General features: G+C 38.0%; 1 long non-coding RNA gene across 1 annotated transcript; it reads left to right on the forward strand.

Moving 5' to 3' along the window:
• Positions 1-4,257: 4,257 nt before the first annotated feature.
• On the forward strand, positions 4,258-21,702 carry LOC122018832. The gene is made up of 4 exons (XR_006121920.1): positions 4,258-4,349; positions 4,506-4,616; positions 13,320-13,321; positions 21,692-21,702. It is a non-coding gene; the product is annotated as an uncharacterized LOC122018832 (long non-coding RNA).
• The last annotated feature ends 2,137 nt before the right edge of the window (positions 21,703-23,839 follow it).

Here is a 23,839-nt window from a genome sequence, read left to right on the forward strand (position 1 = left end):
CTCCGAACCAAGTAAAGTGAATTGTGTTAACATTGTTTTACTTTTCCGCTGCGCTTAATTCTCTTATCGACGAACATTTTTCGATATTCACCCCCCTCTATCGAACGTCTACGATCCAACAACATTTACCACTTGTACTTTTACGGTGTAGTTTACAACTAGCATAGTCTAAGTCATAGTAACCTATGAGTTTAAAGTTGAGTGTTCTAGGATATCAAATTCCTACATTTGATGTTCCTTTCACTACAACAAAAATCCTCATAGACATCGGTGGAACAACAGTAGTTTTAAGCAAAAATCGATGTCTTTGAGTATTTTACACTGGGTTTTCCAAAAACCGGTGTCTATGAGCGTAGATTTTCGCTCATAGACATCGGTTTTTAGGCGATGTCTTTGAGCGTCTTTTTTTTTGTTAATAGACACCGATTTTAACAGCAGTTTTTAAAACCCGATGTTAATGAACCAAAATAAAATATTTTAATTTTCCCACAAGCCAAAATTTGCAACACTATGAAGTTCCCTCCAAACCTAAACCTATATCGCGCCCCTTCCTCCGACCATCTCTCTTAGCCTAAACCTAAACCTAAACCTCCGACCATCTCTCTCAACCTCATCTCCCTCTTCCCCTTCCTAGATCGACGCCCCTTCCTCTCCCGATCAGGATCAAGACACGATGCTCTTGCTTCTCCATCCAACCACATCGCATCTCCTCCAACTCCTCCCTTTGGGTGAGAAGAGGAGACCTTCTTCGCATTCCGATAGTCCATACTTTATCTTTTCCTTTCTACTTCCTCCTATTTTTGTGTTCGGTTTTGCTCCCTTCCCATGAGGCTGCTTTCCTCTCGGAGTTGCCCAACCTCGCCACCATCTCCTTTGAGGAAGCACTACAACAAATATTCCTTCGTTCGGCCAAAACTTCTTTCTCACGTTCAAAAGACTTCACCAAACCAAGTACCTCCGCCTCAACCTCTCCACCGCTCCTTCTCCGCTGAACATCTCTGCCCAAACCCTAAACTCCCTCTCCGGTAAATTTCTCTGCCCAACCCTCTTCGTTGAACCCCTATCCGCCCTCTTAGATGAAGGTATGTTCACCCTCTTCGCTAAACATCTCGCTTCACTGGTACAATCTCATTTCTTAATCCCACTCCTTTCTTCTTTTGATGTTTGTTTGTTTGTTCCTTCAGATTTTGCTAATCATTTTGATCGCTAATAGATGAAATTTCTTTGAGCTTGTGTGCTTCAAAGATTAGGGTTTTGAAAATTTCCGTGATGATTGTTGTGCTTTAAAAATGTGTCGTAGTCATATTTGTTGATAACGACACTTCGATTAGTATTCTTGTTGATTTTTCATTTTATCTTGTTTGCTGGAAAGATTGGACTGTTAAGTGTAGAAATGGAACCTTGTTTGTTGGAAAGATCTAAATTAGAAAGCTACTCTTTTCTAATTGTGTTTATCTAATGAAAATATGAAGCTCAATGAATTGATCTCATTGTGGGCTATACGATGACTTTATTAAATCTCCATTTGATTGTAGTTGCCTAGTTTACCCCATAGGATCATTTTAAGTCAACATTGATTTGATAAGTGTTTCATTCAAAGAATTAACCATATATAGTCTACAACCAACTCGTGATGCTCTGTAAGTTTTTTCTTTTGGAGGCTGCAAAATTAGATGGATTGGCTATGAGTCATGCCTTAGAGATGAAGCTCAAATCTCAATTATGGTAGGTTAGCTAGATGACACTTGTTCAAAATGCTGATTAATTTTCATACAAGTTCGCTTGATTTGGTCATTTTTACCATCTTAAAACACTTGGAAATTTTACAACTCTATGTTCTGTTAGCTAGCAGAGCCAAATCTTTGGCCAACTTTTCTTTAGGATTCATAATTGTTTTGCAATTACAAATTTTGGAGTAAAATTTCTAGAAACATTGAGTTGAAAAAAATCATAAAGAAAATCACTCGTGAAATTCTTTTGCGATGGATATGAAAGCTAGTTAAGAACCTTTTTCATTGAATCATTTTTGAAATTTACATGTAACTAAAAGTTGGCAATCCTAGTCAGATTCTCAAAATTTTCCTTTTATGGAATTGTAGTATAGCTAAGTTGTTAAGTTCTTGGTAGTGTACAGGAAAACTTAATCTTTTCCTACCAGATGGAGCATATAGACATGAAATACGCTTTACTATGAAAATGATGCACTACTTTAGCCATTGAAACCCTTCCATTGAATTATGTCAATCACTCGATTTTGAAGGTACTTGTATTATCAGATAAATTGATTAGTAGTATCTACTTTGCTCATCAACCAACTTTTTTTGTTATGGCTAAATTATTATTTTGTATTCATTACTTGCTTCTTTTTATGTTATGAAACACTTTGCAGTTTCTAGATGAACCACATTAAAACCCTTTGTGACTCTATGTCCTACATGATATATTGTCGGCCTTAATTTCCTTCTTTACTTTAACTTCATGGTTATTTTGGTTTGCAATCTTGTTGCATTAAGTTTCTAATTCAATTTCATTATTTGGGTAATTGTTCTCTATATTTAATTTACTCTTAGATAATCTTATAGTTTAAAATTTAAACTAGGAATTAACATCATCATATTATTTCAATATGTAGACATAGACTTAGGGTTGTTCAATCTTAGTACTCTAAATTATTTTTAGATAAAAATATTTGTTGCTTTGTTTCCTTCATTATGTCTTGATTTTGTTTGTGTAGTTGGCAACTTCTATGTTTCTCTTTCTGCAACTACTTTTCAGATTCTAACTTTGTTGTGTACATACATATAGTAAATATTCACATTTACAAGACATGGTATATTGCTAGTTTGGGTGAAAGACAAAGTACTTGCCTCTAATTTTCAAACAAGTTTGGGTGAAAGACAAAGTACTTACCTGTTTGAAAGAAGAAGAAGAAGAAGAAGAAGAAGAAGAAGAAGGAAAAAACAAAAACAGTCTCTCCGCCGTGATGGGCTCTACAACGGTCCTCGCATCACTCTGCTACTGCTCCCTCTCCCTCTCCTCCTCTTCCCACTCCATGAAGGTGGCCCTCTTCATCTCTTTCCGTCCACCCTCTAGGGCTTCTCCCGCCGTATTTGTTTGTGTCTTAATTTATGTGCTCATACTAATTTTCATCTCATTCGATTGCTGTTTGATCGTGCATAACTCGTATAAAACATGTATGAAAAAGTCGTCTAGCTTCTTAACAAAGAAGTTCTGAAAGCTGTCCATATTGAGTACTTTCGTTCTTCACACATATCTCAGATTGATGAGGAGCAGTTTAGCAAGATCTTGCGTTACATCAAATCGGGAATCAACAGTGGTGCTACGCTAGTAACATGTGGAGATCGAATTGGAAACAAAGGTTATTACATTCAGCCGACCATCTTCTCTGATGTACAAGTATGGCTTAGTCCTTAAATCTATTAAGGTTTGGTAAACTCTCAATCTGCATTTGTGATGACAGTTGTGATATTTGAAATTTATAGGATGAAATGAAAATAGCACAAGATGAGATCTTTGGTCCTGTTCAATCGATCCTTAAGTTCAGGCAAGTGCAACATCTTATGCCAGTCTTCTTGATGTGTACAATATCAAGATGAAATTTTAGATTGTATTAGTCTTTTTTATTTAATTTCCATTAAGCTGATGTGGTTGTGTATATTGAACCCAATTGATCTTATCATGCTTTAAATTTTTGGATTTCATCATTAAGTTAACGGCTAATTTGATAATGCTATGAAGAAAGTTGCAGAGGGAGAATATTTTCTAAATAACTAATGAATGATTTCAAGGTAATTTGTGTAAGTTCAAAAAATAATTTACTTGGTAAAATATATTGAAATTGAAGTTTATGTGAGGTCAATTGAACCCACAACCCTTCATATGCCTCCACCCTTGTATAAATGTATAACAAATGTCATGCTTGTACTTGTTGAAAAATATTTTGCAGATATGTTTTTAAGTTGATGATCAAATTCACTTGAAGCTGGAATGAGTTTATTTTTGTAATTAGTTAAATTATTTTGAACGTGATTGTATTTTAAATTTATTTATTACCTCTAATCTTCAATAACTTTGAGCAATTTATATTTTTAAATTTGGTTTTAAATGTTAGTTAGTGTTCCTACACTAGCATAAGATTTTGTCGCTTTTGTTAATGTCCTTACAGATTGATCTGCGAATATTGAAGGTTGTCACTCTTGAGCATCCTAATGATATTGATGCTGCAGCGGAATCTATTCTTGTAGAAATTCTACCCTCAATTGTCACTTCTCATGAATCATCATTCGCTCTATAAGATGCAAATGAAGTGGTTCGTGTCTCAACTTCAGGTAATGCTTCTTTTGTTCTCTGGTTGATGTCCAAAAATTTTGTGCTATAAGTTCTAATTCTTTTCTTGCTATACACTTGTTGCAGGAAAAAAGACGGTTTTCCAAATCATTTTATTGTTTTCATGTATTTATACTCTTTTTTTTTTAATTTTGCAGATGGAAAGGGTAAGCAACCTATGTTTTATGAACATCAAGAAGAGGAACGAACATCAAATCATCTATCTGGGAATGAGCTTGTAGTTTGGGAAAATACAGTTTCTAGTCATGGTCCAACCTCTGCCTCTGCCAATATAGGCTCATCTTATTCGAAACGATATCTATTAGTGTTAATCGAATGAGCTTGTATTTGAGCTTGTAGTTTGTGCAACTTAATCGATGTTCTACCTTGATGTGTACAATATCTATTAGTTTTTGATGTAAAAAGAATATTTGTGTATTTTATGGATACTGTTGTAAGAAGAATATTTATGTAATTTGTGAATATTTGTGTATTTTATGGATACTGTTGGAAGAAGAATATTTGTGTAATTTGTGAATATTTGTGTTTTCTTGGATACTGTCGGTTTTTCACTGTTTCAGAAATCGAATTTGTGTCGTTAAACAATACTGATATTACATCGGTTTTCCACCACTGTAAAATCGGTGTCATTAACTAATATTACATCGGTTGTATACCGCTGCCAAAACTGGTGTTATTAACATATAATATTACATCGGTTTTACACCCGATGTCGTTAAGTGATACTACACCGGTTTTAACCCGATGTCTAAAATGGCAGACCTTTTACATCGGCTTCATAGACATCGGTCGAAAATGTAATAGACACCGGTGGAAAATCGATGTCTATGAGGGTTTTTGTTGTAGTGTTTTAGATATCTAAAATTCTTTTTTACGTTAGTTAAGTGAGATTCTGTAGCACAGGTTTGGTATTTAGCACACATACTAACCACAAATAAAATATCAGGTCGACTTACGGTTAAGTATAGAAGACTACCTATCATACTTCTATAGTACTTTAGGTCTACGGGTTTTCAATTTGGGTCATTATCTAAGATTGTGTTGGTTGCCATTGGTGTTTTTATTTTCTTGGTATTTTCCATTCCAAATTTTTTAAGTAATTCCTTGATATACTTTTGTTGGTAAACATAATTTCCTTCATTATTTTATTTAATTTGTAAATCTAAAAAGTAAGTTAGTTTACCTACTAAGCTCATTTCAAATTCTTGTTCCATTAAGGTTATAAACTCTTATAAAAATTCTGAATTGGTTGAACCAAAGATTATGTCGTCTACATATACTTGGGCTATAAAGATATCTTAGTTAATTGATTTTACAAATAAAGTTGGATCAATTTGTCCTTGGTTGAATCCTTTGGAAATTAGGTAGGAGGTCAACCTTTCATACCAGACCCTAGGTGCTTGTTTAAGTCCATACAAGGCTTTCTTAAATTTAAAGACATGGTCAGGATGATCTAGACTTTCAAACCCAGGTGGTTGACCTACATAAACTTCTTTTTTTATTAGCCAATTTAAAAAGGCAGATTTGACATCGATTTGATAAAGCTTAAATCCTTTATGGGCTACATAGCTAAGTAGCATTCTAATATACTCAAGTCTACCTACTAGGACATATGTTTAATTATAGTCAAGTCCTTCTACTTGACTAAACCCTTTAGCCACTAGTCTAGCCTTGTTTCTAATAATTTCTCCATTTTCACTTAGTTTATTTCTAAATACCCATTTTGTTTCTATTACCTTTTTATTGTTAGGTGGTAGAACTAAGTCCCAAACTTCGTTTCTTTCAAACTAGGCTAGTTCTTCCTACATGGCTATGATCCAGTCTGGGTCAAGTAAGGATTCTTATATCATTTTGGATTCAATTTTTAAGATCAAAGATATTTGACTTAAATTTCTAAAGGATGATCTAGTCTGTACTCTTAGGTCTGGGCCACCAATTATTTGGTCAATTGGATGGTTTGGGTTAACTCTTACCATTCTAGTAGGTTCATTTACTTGAGGTTGATCTTATTCTTCGTATTCGTGACTTAGGTTTTCACTGGCTCCCCGTTGACTACTGTTACCTCGAACATAATCAATTATTTGAATCTGGGGTTGTTTTAAGTTTTGGTTGGTCTCTTCAAATTTTACATTTGAGGTTTCTTCAATTCTTGGGGTGACTTTGTTATATACTCTGTAACATCTACTGTTTAATGAGTAGCCTACAAAGATTTCATTTTCCACTTTTAAGGTGAATTTTCCTAAGTATTCTCTTGTGTTTAGTATGTAGGCTGGGCATCCAAATACTTTAAAGTATTTAATATTAGGTTATTTATTATAATAGAGTTCAAGTGAAGTTTTATTATAAGTTTTATTTATTTTGGTTCTATTTCATACATAGTAGGCTATGCTAACAACTTCTGTCCAAAAATATTTTGGTAGTTTATACTCATTTAGCATTGTCTTAGAGGCTTCCAGTAGAGTTCTATTCTTTCTTTTTACTATTCTATTTTGTTGGGGTGTTTTAGGGCATGAAAATTCATGATAATACTCATTTTCAAGGCAGAATTGATTAAAGTTATGATTTCTAAATTTACCATCGTTATCACTTCTTATTCTTTTAATTTTTCTATCTTTTTCATTTTCAGTTTGTTTGCAAAAAATTACTAAAGACTATTTCATCTTTAGTTTTTAAGAATTTTACCTAGATGAATCTAGAGTAATCATCTATTATTACCAGGTAGTAAAGGCTTCCATTTATTGATTTGATTCCATGGGAGTCAAATAGGTCCAAGTGCAATAATTCTAGTATAGAATTTGTTTGATGTTGATTAGTTGATTTGTGAGTTGACTTTGGTTGTTTCCTTTATTGACAGACATTACAAATTATTGAGTCTAAGTTTGGTAACATTGATAAGACTCTAACTAATTCATTTAATTTACTTAGATTTCTAAAGTTTGTGTGTGATATTTTTCTATGCCATAACCAAGTTTCTTTCTTTTGTGTTAAATAACACTTAATTAAGGAAGTGGTTAGGTTGATTGCATAGATATTGTCCTTCCTAAACCCCTTTAGTTTTATGGTAAGGTTATCTATGTGCTAAATCAAGCATTCAGAGGATAAGAACATAACCTTATATCCAAAATCACACAATTGACTAATGCTAAGAAGATTGTATTTGAGATTTTCAACAAGTAATACTTTCTTAATAATAAAATCAGTTTTGAGTTCAAAATTACCTATCTTAATTACCTTGAGTTTGTCGTTGTTTTCAAAGGCAACTATTCCAAATCTTTTGGATGTTAATTGAGTGAATTTGGTGTGATCCCCAGACATATGTTTGTAATAACCACTGTCTAATATCCACTTGGTTTCCTACAACAGGTAAGAGTTAAAAACCAATTTAGATTAAACTTGATTTGAAATTCGATTAGGATGAATAAGTTAAGTTTAACTTTAAGCTTAAATTTTTAATTTTTAATTTTTAATTTTTAATTTTAAGTTTAATTTTTATTTTAAAATTTTAAGTTTAATTTTTAATTTTTAATTTTAAGGTTTATTTTAAGTTTAAATTTAAATTTTAACTTTAGTTTAAATTTAAATTTAAATTTAAAGTCCTTAGTCATCTCACCCGATCTACGTTTTCAATCAGGAAATCCTATAATTTTGTGAGATGAGTTAAGTTTAATTTCAGAGTTTAGTTTAACTTTATGTTAGATTCATGTTTAGTTTTAGATTCAACAAACAGTCATTCTTTAGATAAACTTCTGGGCTATGGTGAGTCACCTGGACATCATTAGAGTAATCATACCTCTGAGGTTTTCCAAATAGTCTCATCCACTGAGCTTAATACAAAACCTTGGTCTAACTAGTTAGGATTCATAAGGGGTAGCTTTAGTTAGTTCCATTAAGTCAAATGCACCAGGTCGAAGTCATATCTTCCTAGATATGCATAGACAAAGTTTCCCTAACCTACTATCATCCAAAACTTCACCAGTACATTTGTTAAGTTAAAATGTTGTCCCTATTTTAGCTAGTTCTAATTACTCAGTTGAGTAAGTTATTATTTTGGAGGTGTCAACTAATTTGGAGCCTCCCTCTAAATTGTTGAGTTTGATTTTTTAAGTTTTGGATTTGTGTCGATTACTTTTATAATTATAGTGGACTTGATGGTAATTTGATTTGTTTGATTTTATTTTGTTTTTAAGCTTAGAATTTAGTTTTGAAGATTTGATATGGTTTGAATTTAAGGTTTTAGTTTGATTTGATTTTATATAATGGATCTCATTTTTAGGTACATAATATTGGTTTATTCCTACTTGCATGATTAGACATGCTTTTGGAACCCAAGCTTTAGTTTGGGTCTTATTTTGATTAACTAAGGATATAAAAGATTTGTTGGTTGAGCTGGACTTGTATCTGAGTCCAGACTTATTGTACACATCTCTTTGTGACCCAAGTATCATGTCGAGATACTTGGATCTAGTTGTGAATTTTTGTAGTAATTATTTTAGTTAAATTATTTCATTTTTCAATATGAAATTATCCTCCTCAAATTTTGCAACTTGAGTTGGGGTTTCAACTTGAATTGGTTCATTTGTTGAACTTGATTTTAATTGTTCATTAAGTTTGTTATTTTCTTTTGTTAGTACATTTATGCAATTTTTAGAGTTAGTTAATTTTTTTATTTAAATATGCAATAATTTTAAAAATCTTTTGCTTAAAGTAAGGTATACCACATTGGAACATTCAAAAATGAGTGTAGACTCGTGGCTCTGTTCGGGTTCGGACCCGTCTTTTGATTCGTTCTCTGATTCTGATTTGTAAGCCATCAGCGCGAGGTAGTTGGTGTGCTGCGGTTCTCCATCATCTGATTCATCTCTGGATGATTCATCCCACGTCGCTTTGAGCGCCTTCTTTTTCTTCATATTCGGGCAGTCGGTCTTGTAGTGCCCCTTCTTATTGCATCCGAAGTAGGTCACATTCTTGCTGTTAGAATTGGATGGGGAGTTGATCTTTTGCAGGTCCTTTTTACTGAAATTCTTCTTTCTCCTGGTGAATATCTTTCTTATTAGTTCACTAGGTATTCTTCATCCTCTGAGTCGTGGTCAGACTCAATTTCAGGTTCAGGTTTGGTTCTGGACTTTTCTTTTGATATCCCTGCAATATGAGCAATTCTTTTCTCGATTTTGGCATTAGTCTATTCGTATAGCTCTAATTCACAAAATAACTCATCTAATTTTAATTTAGACAAGTTCCTCAAAATCTTATAGGCATCCACGATGGATGCCCACAGTGCATTTCAAGGAAATGTGTTTAGAGCATACCTTATTAAATCTCGATTCTCCATTTGATGGCCGATTATATGAAGTCCATTGAGGATATCTTTTATGTTGGTCCCCGTGGGTGTTTTGATGTGATCAACCAAGTTGGTTAGGTCCTGCTTTTGTATTTGATCCCTGTGTCTGAGTGTGCAGGAGCTTAGGAGTACAGGAAGTCGAGCGGAAGACGCAGCTAGCGAGAAGGACGGCACGGGAAGGGAGCCGACGGGCTCGGTGCGTCCGAAGGACGAGAGAGCTGCGGAAGAGTACATCGGTGGGCAAGAAGAACGTGCACGGCGTTCGAGGGACGTTAAGCCGGGGAGAAAGGCTGCTCGAGGAGAAGGTTGGGAATTGGGTTCGGGTGAGCCCTATTCCGGTTGGCCGCAATCACCCAAAAGATCGGAGTGTCGGAAGTCAAAGCAAAGCAAAGAATCAAGCTGGAATTCAAGCTGCCAGCTTGGAGGCGCCTCCATCAGGCTTGGAGGCGCCTCCAGCTTAAAGGCGCCTTCAGCCTTGTTAAAGGCGCCTTCAACAGGTCAAAATGACTGTTTCGAGTTGCAGCTAAAGTTTTATCCGCTCACCCATTGGAGGCGCCTTGGACCCTCGAGATCAAATTTCTAGAGGCTATTTAAAGGGCCCTGGAGCTAGGAATTCAACACAACTCAAGCAATCAATTATATAGTCTTTCCTAGCAATAGTTCTAAGCTTCAAAGTGTAAAAGGCTTCTCCGCCTTCAGCAAAAGGAGATCTTCTACTGCGCTTTTGTCACTGCCTTGGATTAACAACCCTCTTGGTTATAACCAGGTTAAATTCCTGTCTTCTGCTTAATTTCTATTTCTTTATTTGTTATTATTTTTTCTATTGCTTTTCTGAGTTAAAATCCGAGGAGGGTATAGTTTATTTTTTATTTCAGCAATTCACCCCTTTTGTCGGCCTCCGCTGCACCTACAATTGGTATCAGAGCTAGACCGCCTTAGAAGGACTAACCGCCGACTGAAGCACAACGATCAAGACGATGGCCGGAGCAAATATTCATCCTCCAAAGTTCGATGGAGATTTCGCCACATGGAAACGAAAAATGGAGGTATTTTTTAAAATGGATTTTGATATTCTTATTTCAATAAAATATGGTTTTGCAGCGCCGAAAGATAAAGAAGAAAACACATGGAGCAAGAAGGAGCAAGCCGATTTCGTCGCCAACGGAAAGGCTGAGTTCCATCTACTCAGTGTACTACCACCTCAGGAGGTAAATCGGATCGGAAGCTATGACTCTGCGAAAGATCTCTGGGAGAAATTCCTGGAGCTTCACGAAGGTACCTTCGAAGCGAAGCTAGCCAGGCGCGACATCCTCCGGACCCAGTTAACGAACCTCCGAATGAACCAAGGCGAGAAGGTAGCGCAACTCCAAGCAAGGATCAAAGAGCTAATCACGTAACTAACTAATCTTGGAGAAGAAGTAATGAACCGGGACTCGATCCGATACGCGCTCAACGCCTTCCCCAGAACTCCAGAGTGGGCCTCCTTAGTAGATGCGTACTACATCTCTAAGGACTTCGAGGTAAGTACTCTAGAACAACTGTTTTCCACTTTTGAACTTCACGAATCTCGAGTTTCGGAGCCCAATGGAGTAGAGAAGACCAATCAGAACATTGCCTTAAAGGCAAAAATGAGCAGTTCTGACTCCGAAACCTCGATTGACGAATCAGAAGCAGCACTACTGGTAAGACGCTTCAATAAATTTTTTAAATCTAACAAATTTAGATCGCAGAGGCATGAGAGAAAAAGAAGAACGACTCGTTGCTACAACTGCAAGGAAGAAGGGCACATCAAGGATGACTGCCCAAAATTGAAGAGCAAGCAAAAGGAGAAGGCAAAGACCAAGTACAAGAAACCAGATTCCTCCAAACACAAGAACCTAAAGGCCACTTGGTCAGACTCATCCTCTGAATCAGACGTCGAAGAATTCTCGGGGATAGCTCTAATAGTTAACCATTAGCTGGAAGAAGAGTCAAGCTCAGAGATGAGTATCGATGAAGGGTGAGGAACATCAGAAGAGGAAAGTTGTAGTGAAGGGGGAGCCTCACCGAGTCAGGTACAAAATCTAACCCCGACTCAGTATTTTCGCTTTATTAAATCTCTTTCTAAAGACTTATTCGAATTAGAAAAAGAAAATAAAGAATTAAAAATGAAATTAGCAAAAGCATGTCCACTTGAGATGTACGATAGCATAAAATCAGAAAATGATAAATTAAAATTAGAAATTGAAAAATTGAAATATGATGCATGTTTAAATACAAATATATTTCCAAACTCAAAATTAAAAATTTATGGAAAATTGTATTGGTACATTAGAAACCATCAGGGTCAACTTAAAAGAGTACCCAAGAACTATGTACCCCCAAAATTTTTGAATAACCCTGTAGGAAGGAACCACTATTGGGTTCCGAAATCTGTGCTAAATTAATTCATTTAAAGCTTACAGTAAGAAAATTAAACTTTGAATTTCTTTATGGAAGCTTTGTCTAAGGAAGTGGTTGTTGCTCTAATAACCAAGAAGGCCTAGTGCCTCGCCATGACCTGGAAGCCAAAATATCGAAATGAAAATGTTTAATTAACTTTTTGATAAAAGCATTAAAATTGGAATTAAATAATGCTTTGAAAAGTTTTTAAATATTTTCTTAGAAATTCATTTTTTTAGAAAAATATCTCTTGAAAGCTTTGCTTAGAATTTCTTTTCTAAAAATCAATTTTTTACTTAGAAATTATTTTGAAAAATCCAAACAAATTATTATGGTTAGAATTTTTTTCACTTAGAAATTTTACTTAGCAATTTTACTTAGAATTTTTTCCAAAAAACTTCATTTTACTTAGAAATATCTTTGAAATTTCTATTTTTCTAATTTCATCTTAAATTAGAAATATCTTAGAATTTTTCAATGCTAAATTTTTTTTTCTATTACCCCGTTTTTATTGTGATCAAAGGGGGAGAGAAAGGTACAAGCTTAGAGAAGTACATATTTAGGGGTAGAAATTTTTTAAAATTAAAACTATTCTTTTAGTAGTTGCAATTTTTTTTATTGCAAACAATGCTTAATATGTGAGTTTAGTAATTTTCTTTTAAAATTACTTTTATGTCTATTTTTACCCTAACTTGAACTTGGGTTGATGCACATCAAAAAGGGGGAGATTGTTGGTCCCCGTGGTGTTTTGATGTGATCAACCAAGTTGGTTAGGTCCTGCTTTTGTATTTGATCCCTGTGTCTGAGTGTGCAGGAGCTTAAGAGCACAGGAAGTCGAGCGGAAGACGCAGCTAGCGAGAAGGATGGCACGGGAAGGGAGCCGACGGGCTCGGTATGTCCGAAAGACGAGAGAGCTGCGGAAGAGTACACCGGTGGGCGAGAAGAACGTGCGCGGCATTCGAAGGACGTTAAGCCGGGGAGGAAGGCTGATCGAGGAGAAGGCCGGGAATTGGGTTTGGGTGAGCCCTATTCCGGTTGACCGCAATCACCCAAAAGATCGGAGCTTCGGAAGTCAAAGCGAAGTAAAGAAGCAAGCTTGAATTCAAGCTGCTAGCTTGGAAGCGCCTCCAGCTTGAAGGCGCCTTCAGCTTTGTTGAAGGCGCCTTCAACAGGTCAAAATGACCGTTTCAAGCTGTGGATAAAGTTTTATCCGCTCACCCATTGGAGGCGCCTTGGACCTCTATTAGAGGCGCCTTGGACCCTCGAGATCAAATTTCTAGAGGCTATTTAAAGGGCCCTGGAGCTAGGAATTCAACACAACTCAAGCAATCAATTGTATAGTCTTTCCTAGCAATAGTTCTAAGCTTCGAAGTGTAAAAGGCTTCTCCGCCTTTAGCAAAAGGAGATCTTCTACTGCGCTTTTGTCACTGCCCTGGATTAACAACCCTCTTGGTTGTAACCAAATTAAATTCCTGTCTTCTGCTTAATTTCTATTTCTTTATTTGTTATTATTTTTTCTATTGCTTTTCTGAGTTAAAATCCAAGGAGGGTATACTTTATTTTTAATTTAAGCAATTCACCCCCCCTCTTGCCGGCCTCCGCTGCACCTACATTTTATCCTCGCATGCAGCTGATTGGCAGTCTCACCTTCCTATATTTTTATATTAAATAGTTTATCTGAGCCTTTTTCTTCATTTCTTGATTCCAATGTTCCGGGTCCATTAGAATTCTGGCATTATTGACGAGAGCCTTGTAGCCTCTGGTGACACTGAACCACTGGTCAAAGTCGGTCTCTAGATATACCTCCATCCGCTTTTTTCCAGTACAAGAAGTCATCACCGTTGAAGAGGGGAGGACGGACGGTGTTATATCCTTCGTTTTGGGTCATTTCGCAGCTGTAGATAGAAAAACTAAAAGGAGGTGTCAAGACTTGGTCTTGGATTAGCAGAGTTTGAGATATATATATATATATATATAATAGAAGAACTTGAGGGTTGTTGCACCAACTTTGAGTTAAAACCGAACGAGCAAAAACAGTCTGAATAGATAAAGTTTTACCAATTCAATTAAAAAACACTAAAACTGTTTCCCCCGACTTGATTGGTGGTTGCACCAATTCAGAGCAGAATTTGCTCTGATACCACTTGTTGGATCGATACGCACACATGAGATGGGGTGAATCACACGGTTTTAAAAAACTTGTTTTCTCGTTTTAAAATCAAAGTGTTCGCGGTGGAAAGTAAATAAGAAAGCAAACAAGACACCAGAAAACACAAGCCGTTTTTACTTGGTTCAGAGCCTTCGGCGACTCCTACTCTAAGACCCAAGTCCCGCGGACCTATCATTGGGTAATCCACTAAAAACCTCTTCCGATACCTCTAGAAGAGAAAATCGAGTACAAGAAAGAGTAGGTCAAGTGCAACACACTACACTTGTCCTTTTATAGTCATTAATAAAAAAACCTTTACCAACACTTAAGGATTGAAATAAGAGCACTTGTGTTGATGTCGGTCCACCGGGCACGATTGAAACTCCTTGGAGTAGTTATCGGGCATAACAGCTTTGTCGTAGAGTTGTAGTAGGAACCAGGAGCAGTCAGAAGCTTAAACAGATGCACAGTAGCTCGTATATCAGTGTTATATGAATGTCTTCTCAAGATTGCCTTATATAAGGCATGGAAGACACTTCCATAGCCGCTGAAGGTGCCTCCAATGGGTTAAACTTGATCCCAAACAGCCCGACACTTATCCCCGGCGAGGTCAAAATTTTACCTTGGGGAAGGCGCCTTCTATAGCCATGGAAGGCACCTTCTATGAGCAATACGAAGGCGCCTTCACTGCTTGAAGGCGCCTTGGGACACTGTTCATCTGAAGGCACATATGCTCTTTTTGTCCTACAAAATAATGTTAGTCCAAATAACCTAAAAAATAAATATTAGGATAATAATAATTAATAATAAAGAGTAATAATTAGTTTATGTCCTCTAGGTTCAGGAACTAGTCAAGGTCTCAGTTTAGAGATCCTAAATGTACCTAAACTGGACCGACACATATTGTCCCTCAATTGAGATACGTCCTCACAGGGTCACTCTCCTCTAGTGACTTAACTTACCAATTTGTCAGACATCCGGTTAGCCCATCGATCTGTTTAAACTTCATGCTGACTATCCGATCAGCCCATTGGCCTAGCTAGATTTCTTGCTAGATATCTGGTCAACCCATCAACCTATCTGGATTTCGTACCAGCTATCTGGTTGGCCCGTTGACCTAGTTGAATTTCCTGCCAGATATCTAGTCAGTCCGTCGACCTATCTGGACTTCTCTTGCACACTTAATCAAATGGTTAGATCATAACAAAACTTAACTTAACTTATTTATCATTCATTAAAACCTGAGTTAGACCGTTAGTATAAACTGCACCAACACTTGGTGGCTCGATGAAGTATATTGAAGAATGGTAGACTCTAATTAGACGACCTTAAGCTGAACCTTGAGAGAGTCATGATCCATCTGGTTAAGCGTTGAGCTGAGCTTCCTTCAAATTGCGCAGTGAGGACATATCTTGGAGAGCCTTCACCTTACTCGAGTTGGCTTTAATTTCCCATTCTATCATGATGTAGCCGAGGAAGAATCCTCTTTTGGCCCCAAATAAATATTTATTGGGGTTGAGCTTGAGTTCGTACTTCTTCAAGGTCTGGCACGTCTCCTCTATATCAACGCATTAATCAGCAGCTCAGAGAGACTAGATTAGAATGTCATCAACATATACTTTCATATTTCTACCGATCTACCTTCGGAACACTTTGTTCATAAGCTGTTGGTAGGTTACTCCTGCATTCTTTAGTACGAACAACATAACATTATAATAGTATGTTCCTTCAGCAGTGATAAAGCTAACTTTTTCTTGATCTTCCTTAGCAAGCGGGACGTGGTGATAGCCTTTGTATGTGTCCAACATGCATATTAACTCACATCTAGTAGTCAAATCTACCACTTGATTAATCTGTGGTAGGGGATAGTAATCTTTTAGGCACGTCTTGTTTAAATATTTGAAGTCCACATAGGCTCGCCATTTGTTACCGGGCTTCAACACTAGCACCACATTTATAGCTAGTTCTGGAATTGTACTTCACGAATATGCCCAGTTTTAAGTAACTTATCCACCTCCGCCCAGATAATTTGATTCTGCTCGACTTCAAAGTCTCTTTTCCTTTATTTAACTGGACAAGCATCTGGGCTGACATGTAGTATGTGCTCCATCAATGTCGGCAAAATATTCATGAATTCCTAAGGTGTCCATGTGAAAACGTCATGGTTGTGCATCAAGCAGGCGAGCAACTCTGCTTTGTCCTCTGGGCTCAGATCGGTTGTGATTTGGGTGGTAGCCTCTAGTCGACTAGGATGGATATGTATTTCCTCCTTTTCTTTATAAACCAAGGTCAGAAGAGCTTCTTAAATAAGATTAACTTCAAGCTGCTGAATTTTTTAGCCCTAGCTTCGGATCTGATCACCTCCACATAGTACTTTCATACCACCAACTGATCTCCCGTCACCTCACCGATTGAGTTGTCTACTAGGAATTTGATTTTCTGGTAAAATGTGGAGAAGACATCTCAAAACTCGTTAAGTGTCAGTTGGCCCAAAATTGCATTTTATGCCGAGGGTGCGCCCACCATGATGAAATTAGATCGATGGGTCCTCATGAGGGCCTCCTCCCCAAGCGAGATATTCAGTGAGACTTGTTCGATCAGTTGCACTTCATTACTAATAAACCCGTACAGGGGCATTGCCATTGGCTAGAGCTCATTCTTATCTATCTACAGCTACTCGAACACCTTCTTGAAAATGATGTTGACCGATCTACTTGTGTCAACAAAAGTACGATGAATATTATAGTTAGCAATCACAACATTAATGATCAAGCAACATCATGGGGTATCTCCACTCCTTCCAAGTCTCTTAGACTGAAACTAATCTCTGGTACCTATGTTTTCTCCTTACTATACCCGACTGCGTGGATCTCCAGTCAGTGTGCATGTGATTTTTTAGCCCGGTTGGAATCACCATCGATCGTACCACCCGCTATCATATCGATGTCTCCCTGAGCGGTGTTGCCTCATGTAGGATTGGAAAAACTCTAGAAGGGGGTGAATAACGTTCTTTGAAAAATTACGAATTAAAAACAAGTATGCAGTGAAAAGGAAAACAAAAGACAATGCTAACACAAGTCAAGTTTTACTTGATTTGGATCTTTCGACGACTCCTACTTCAAGGCTTGCAATCATCGATCGCTTTCGTTGGGCAATCACTATCAGTTCGTGATACGGGTTATGTTAAATGAGCCAACCAAGTGAAGGAGGGATTTAAGTCCAGAAAGATAGGAAAGGTATATCCCCGGTCGAATAAAGGTCGAGCGAGCATCCCCGCGCTCATATATGCTCGACCGGGCAAAGCCTGCCTGAGCATAAAGACATTTAGCTTATATAAAATCCTCAGCATGTTACCGGCCAAGCGCAAGCCGAGCGAGCACCTACGTGCTCATATATGCTCGACCGGGCAAAACCCGCCCAAGCGTAAAGGCATTTAGCCTTATATAATATTTTCAACATATCGTCGGTCGAGCGCAGGCCGAGCGAGCACCCACGTGCTCATATATTCTCGTCCGGGCAAAACTTGCCTGAGCATAAAAGCATTTAGCCTTGTATATAACTCTTAATATATAACCGACCGACTGCAGGCCGAACAAGCACCCACGTGCTCATATATGCTCGACCGGGCAAAGCTCCCCCGAGCATAAAGGCATTTAGCCTTGTATATAACTCTTATCATATAATCAAGTACTGATTGCAGGCTGAGTGAACACCCACGTGCTCATATATGCTCGACCGGGCAAAGTTCGCCCGAGCATAAGAGCATTTAACCTTATATAATATTCTCAGCATATTGTCGGCCGAGCGTAGGCCGAGTGAGCATCCACGTGCTCATATATGCTCGGATGGACAAAGTCTGCCCAAGCGTAAAGACATTTAGTCTTATATAATATTCTCAGCATCTTGTCGACCGAGCACAGGTCAAGCAAGCACCCACGTGCTCATATAATCTTGACTGGGCTGTAAAACCTGCCCGGGCAAAAAAGACAGGTTTAACAGGAAGCATTAAATAGTATATATGACCGGCTTGAACGATCGGTCGAGACATATTCAATAGGAGGTAGTATAAATAGTATATATGACTGACTTGAATGACCGATCGAGATATATTCAACAGGAGGTAGTCTAAACGGTATATACAACCAGCTTGAACGATCGGTCAAGACATATTCAATAGGAGGTAGTCTAAATAGTATATACAGTTGGCTCGAATGACCGACTGAGACAAATTCAGCAGGAGGTATTCTTGATAGTATATGCGACTGGCTTGAACAACCGGTCGAAACATGCTTAACAGAATATTTAGCAAGAAATATCTTCTAGAAGCTTCTTCAATTATGATGACATGCCCCCATTATAAATACAAGTCATAAATGATAAAATGGGTGCATCTGGGGTACAAAAAAGATTTCTTAAAGGATTATTGCACGAAATATAGAGGATGACTTCATCTCCTGACAAACTCTAACGAACTGGGGACCACCTCACGACTATGGAGGTCACGTGAGGTGGTATAAAAAGGGAGATCTTCTCCGTTGGCAAGGTACAGAAGTTCTAGCATCAAAACTCTATTTCACTTTAGTTACTGTTCTTCTTCTTCTTCTTCTTCCATCTGTGAGAGGAACTAACTTGAGAGTCGGAGGGCCTAGCAAGGGATCCCCACCCTGGTCTTAGGTCACTAACGCTTTGTTGGCTCGTCTTACTGTGCACAGGAGCGTTGAGGAATTCCTTCAGATCTTAGGAGTTCCTCTTCATCGGAGGTCATCATCATTCATCAAAGCCAGTGCTCATCTTCGTAGATTTCAGACAGGATCAAATTTGGCGCCGTCTATGGGAACTATTCACCTGGATATGAGACTACGGAGATGGAGGAAGCTAGTAAACCCAATACCATCACTATATCACAGGATGATCTGGAGTTGCTCATCAACGCTAGAGTACAGAAGATACTGCAACAACAACAAGTGAATACTGGTGATACATTGCCTGTAGTTCTACCTCCGGCAATGTTTGTAACCTCTCATCATTGAGAGAAGGAGATCATGGAAGGGGATCTGTCTCATCTATTCTCTTCTCCTCTCTCTCCCTGTTGATGTCCTAAAGCTTACTTTCGAACACCTCTGGAATAAGGAGGACAAAGAGCAACCCTTCAGTAATCCTCTGGAGAAACTCTTGTAAGGGAAAAGAGAAAGGGGAAGGTAGTAGCTAGCGATAGTTCTCCTGAAAGGATTATCACTCCATTCTCTCAATGGGTGTTGGATGATCCGCTGTTGAAGCATTATTAGAATTTAAATGTTGGAGAATATTCGAGAACAACTGATCCCGAAGATAATCTTCTCAAGTTTGAGCATGCAGCGCTCCTCCAACAATTTACTGATGGAGTTAAATGTCGGATGTTCCTTATTACTTTTTGGAGGAGCAGTTTAAAGATGGTTTAAGCGACTGCCGGAGAATTCTATTCGTCGCTTCAAGGATTTTCGCAAGGTATTCTTATACCATTTTTCCAGCAATCGGAGGTATCATAAAACTCTGTGGAGTCTCTTTTCTATCAAGCAAGGCCCTAAAGAGTTTATTAGGGCCTATATTAAGAGATTTAATCATGTGGCTATTGATGTTCCATCAGCCACTACAGAGATCTTGGTAAGCGCCATCTCTCAGGGCCTTAATGACAATGATTTTTTCAAGGATTTGGTTAAGAATCCTCCTACCAATGTTGATATATTAATTGAACGGGCTTCAAAGTTTATCAATGTGGAAGAGGCTCAAGCTGCCCACAGGAAAGAGATTAACACCCCTGCACTGGTTCTAGCAGTGACCCGCTCGGGGGGACCTACCCAGCCTCCTTAAGGACCTTGAGCGGACCTGCCCCATCATCATCCCAAGTTGTGACCTTAAGCAGTGCAACATGTGGGAGTTTCTCAACATTTTCCTCAAAGATGGTGCACATACCATCTGACTAATACTCATGATATGGAGAATTGTTTTAGTTTGAAGAATCAATAAGCAAGCAACACTTGATATAGTCGGCGTTCTCCAATCCCAAATCGCCGGTGATATCCTCGACAGAATAGCCCGTTCAAAATTGAATATCAACCGAGTGGGTCGCAAGCAGGAATATTACCTCTCCCTATGGTACAAGTTCAAGCACTCGGCCAGGCACAATCAGACCCATCATCGGCTTGATAGGAATAAAATCGTTGTAACGCCGCTTGGGGCAACATTAGCATGATAGCAAGAGGGTCCACTGATGGTGATTCTAATCGGGCGAGGAAGTTGCACGCTTGGTGATTAACAATTCATGCCGTCGGATGTAGCGTAGAGAAGGCGGCAAAGCCGGAGATCAGTTTTGGACCCAGAGATTTGGTGGGGGTAGAAGTACCTCATGATGATGCACTAATAATCAAGGTTGTTATAGCCAATTATAACATTTCATGTACTTTTATTGATACTGGTAGTTCTGTTAACATTATCTTTAAGCAAGCTTTTGACCAGTTGTAGATCAACCCGAGCAAGCTTCAGCATATAGTTACTCCATTATATGGATTCACAGGCAATGAGGTACAACCACTGAGTCAGATAAAATTATTATATCCTTAAGGGAGGAGCCTCTTATGCGGGCACGCCGATCGGTCTTCATAGTTATGGGCGCTCCATCAACCTATAACGTTATCTTGGATCGATTGACCTTGAATGAATTCAGGGCGGTCGTTTCTACTTTCTGCCAGAAGATAAAATTCCCTATGGGCGATCAAGTAGGGGAAGTCAAGGGAGATCAGATAACAATACGCAAGTATTATTTGGAGATTATAAGGGAGGAAGCTAATGCCGCCCGAAAAGCTTAGAGGATGGATATCAACGTCCTTTATGAAAGGCCGCCCACCCTCATATATGATTAAAAGGAAGAAGTGTAAATACAGCCTGGCCGACTGGAAGCTACCACACCTATCTCTTCCGACCTAGATTCTGATCTCAGAGAGGATTTGATAAAGTGTCTGACAAAAAATAGCGATGTGTTCGCTTGGACGCCTAAGGAAGTGAAAGGTGTTGCGCCAATAGTCATGGAGCATGCTCTTCACGTGTATCCAGATGTCTGATCGGTTAAACAAAAAAAGAGAGATTTCAGAGCTGACCAGAATAAGATTATCAAAGAAGAAGTAGACAAGTTACTGGAGGTTGGATATATTCAGGAAGTACAATTCTCAAGTTAGCTGGCTAATGTGGTTATGGTTTCTAAGCCAGGTAACAAGTGGCGAGTATGTATTGATTTCAGAGATCTTAACAAGGCTTGCCCGAAGGACTATTATCCTCTACCTCGCATAGATCAAGTGGTGGATTCCACGACCGGTTGCAAATTTATTAGTATGTTGGATGTCTATCAAGGGTATCATTAAATTCCACTTGCCAAGGTAGATCAGGAAAAGGTTAGCTTTATAACTACTGAAGGTACTTATTGCTATAATGTTATGCCTTTTAGTCTAAAGAATACAGGAGCTACTTATCAATGACTTATGAATAAGGTCTTCTAGAAACAGATTGGAAGAAATATGGAAGTTTATGTAGATGATATTCTTATTAAAACTATACAGTCTTCTAGTTTATGTGCTAATATTGAAGAAACTTTTAGGACTTTGAGAAGGTATGGGCTCAAGCTTAATCCCAACAAGTGTTTATTTGGGTCCAAGAGTGGAAAGTTCCTGGGGTACATGGTGATCGAACGAGAAATAGAGGTCAATCCCAGCAAGGTGAAATCATTGCATGACATGGCTCCCACGAAGAACCTGAAGGAGGCTCAGAGATTGACAGGTAGGATTACTGCCTTGTCTTAATTCATCTCTCGGTCGGTTAATCAGAGTCTCCCCTTCTTCAAGGTACTCTAGCGATCGACTAAGTTCCAATGGGATGAGGATTGCAGCAAGGCGCTCGAGGAGTTAAAAGAATACTTGTCTACTCTTCCTGTATTAGATAAGCCAGTAGTAGGAGAAACTTTGTGCGTGTACTTATTCACCAATGATCATGCTGTTGGTTCTATATTAGTGAGACAGGAAGAAAAAGAATTATTACTTGTGTATTTTGAGCCATTTATTAAAGGGAGCAGAGTGTCGATATACGACACTGAGAAGTTGGCTTACGGATTGGTTCTAGTAGCTCGGAGGTTACGCCCTTATTTTCTGTCACACCCAATTATAGTATTAACTAATAGTACTCTCGGTCGGGTGCTTGTTAACCCAGAAGCGTCCGAAAGATTGATTAAGTGGACGATCGAGCTCAGTGAGTATGATATACAGTATCAGCCTCGGGCGGCCATCGAAGCTCAAACTTTGGCAGATTTCATAACAGAAATACCAAGTCCCAAAACAGAAGAAACTTGGATTATTTATGTGGATAGATCTTCTACTCGACAAGGTAGTGGAATTGAGGTTCTTCTTATATTTCCTAGGGAAGATTGAATATAGTTATCTATTAGATTGAACTACAGAGCCACCAATAATGAGGTTGAGTATGAAGCATTGATAGTAGACCTACAAGCTGTTAAACATGTGGGAGCGGCTAGTGTGGTAATTCATTCTGATTCTCAATTGGTAGCATAACAATTGATAGGTAACTTTGGAATTAGTAATGAAAGACTCAAGCTATATGCAGAGAGGCCTTTGATAAATTGAAAGCTGAATTTCATGAAGTAAGTATAAAGAAAATCTCTCGAACAAATAATCAAGTAGCAGATGGGTTAGCTAAATTAGCTTCTGCCTTTGTGCCTTGGAATTTAGACAAACTGGTGGAATAGACGTTATTAGTATCTTGTGTTGAACAACAGGCTAATCTGGAAATTTAAGGTGGTTGGAGAACACCAATCATTCTATTTTTATGATAAGGAATTTTACCCATTGATGCAGAGCAAGCTAGGGTATTCAAGAAGAGGGCAAGCCAATATACTATGATCGGAGATCACTTATATAAAAGGACCTTCTCTAGTCCTCTGCTTAAATGTGTTGGATCAGATGCCATACAATATATTTTACAAGAAGTGCATCAAGGTTCTTGTGATAGTCATATGGGAGGTAGGTCTCTTGCCAGAAAGATATTACTAGCTGGATATTTTTGGCCTACTATACAAGAAGATGCTGCTCAACTTGTGAAAACTTGTTTGTCTTGTCAGAAACATCAGAATATTCCTCATCATTCTATTAAATTATTGAAGACTTCTATAGTATCTTGTCCTTTTGATCAATGGGGCATGGATATAGTAAGATCTTTCTCTCTTGTGTCTGCTTAGAGGAAGTTCTTGTTAGTAGCAGTGAATTATTTCTCTAAATGGGTCGAAGAAGAACCATTGGTCAGAATTACTGAACATGCAGCTATCAAATTTCTATGGCATCATATTGTTTACAGATTTGGTATTCCACATAAGTAAGTTTCTGATAATGGAAGGCAATTCAAGGAAGGAAGATTAAAAAATTGTGTTCTGATTATGGCATCACACAAGCTTTTACCTCTGTGGCATATCCACAGAGTAATGGACAAGTTGAAGTAACCAATAGAGAAATTATTAGAGTTAGATCATGTTG

The sequence above is a fragment of the Zingiber officinale genome, chromosome 9A, assembly GCF_018446385.1.
Source record: "Zingiber officinale cultivar Zhangliang chromosome 9A, Zo_v1.1, whole genome shotgun sequence".
NCBI classification, from domain to species: Eukaryota; Viridiplantae; Streptophyta; class Magnoliopsida; order Zingiberales; family Zingiberaceae; genus Zingiber; species Zingiber officinale.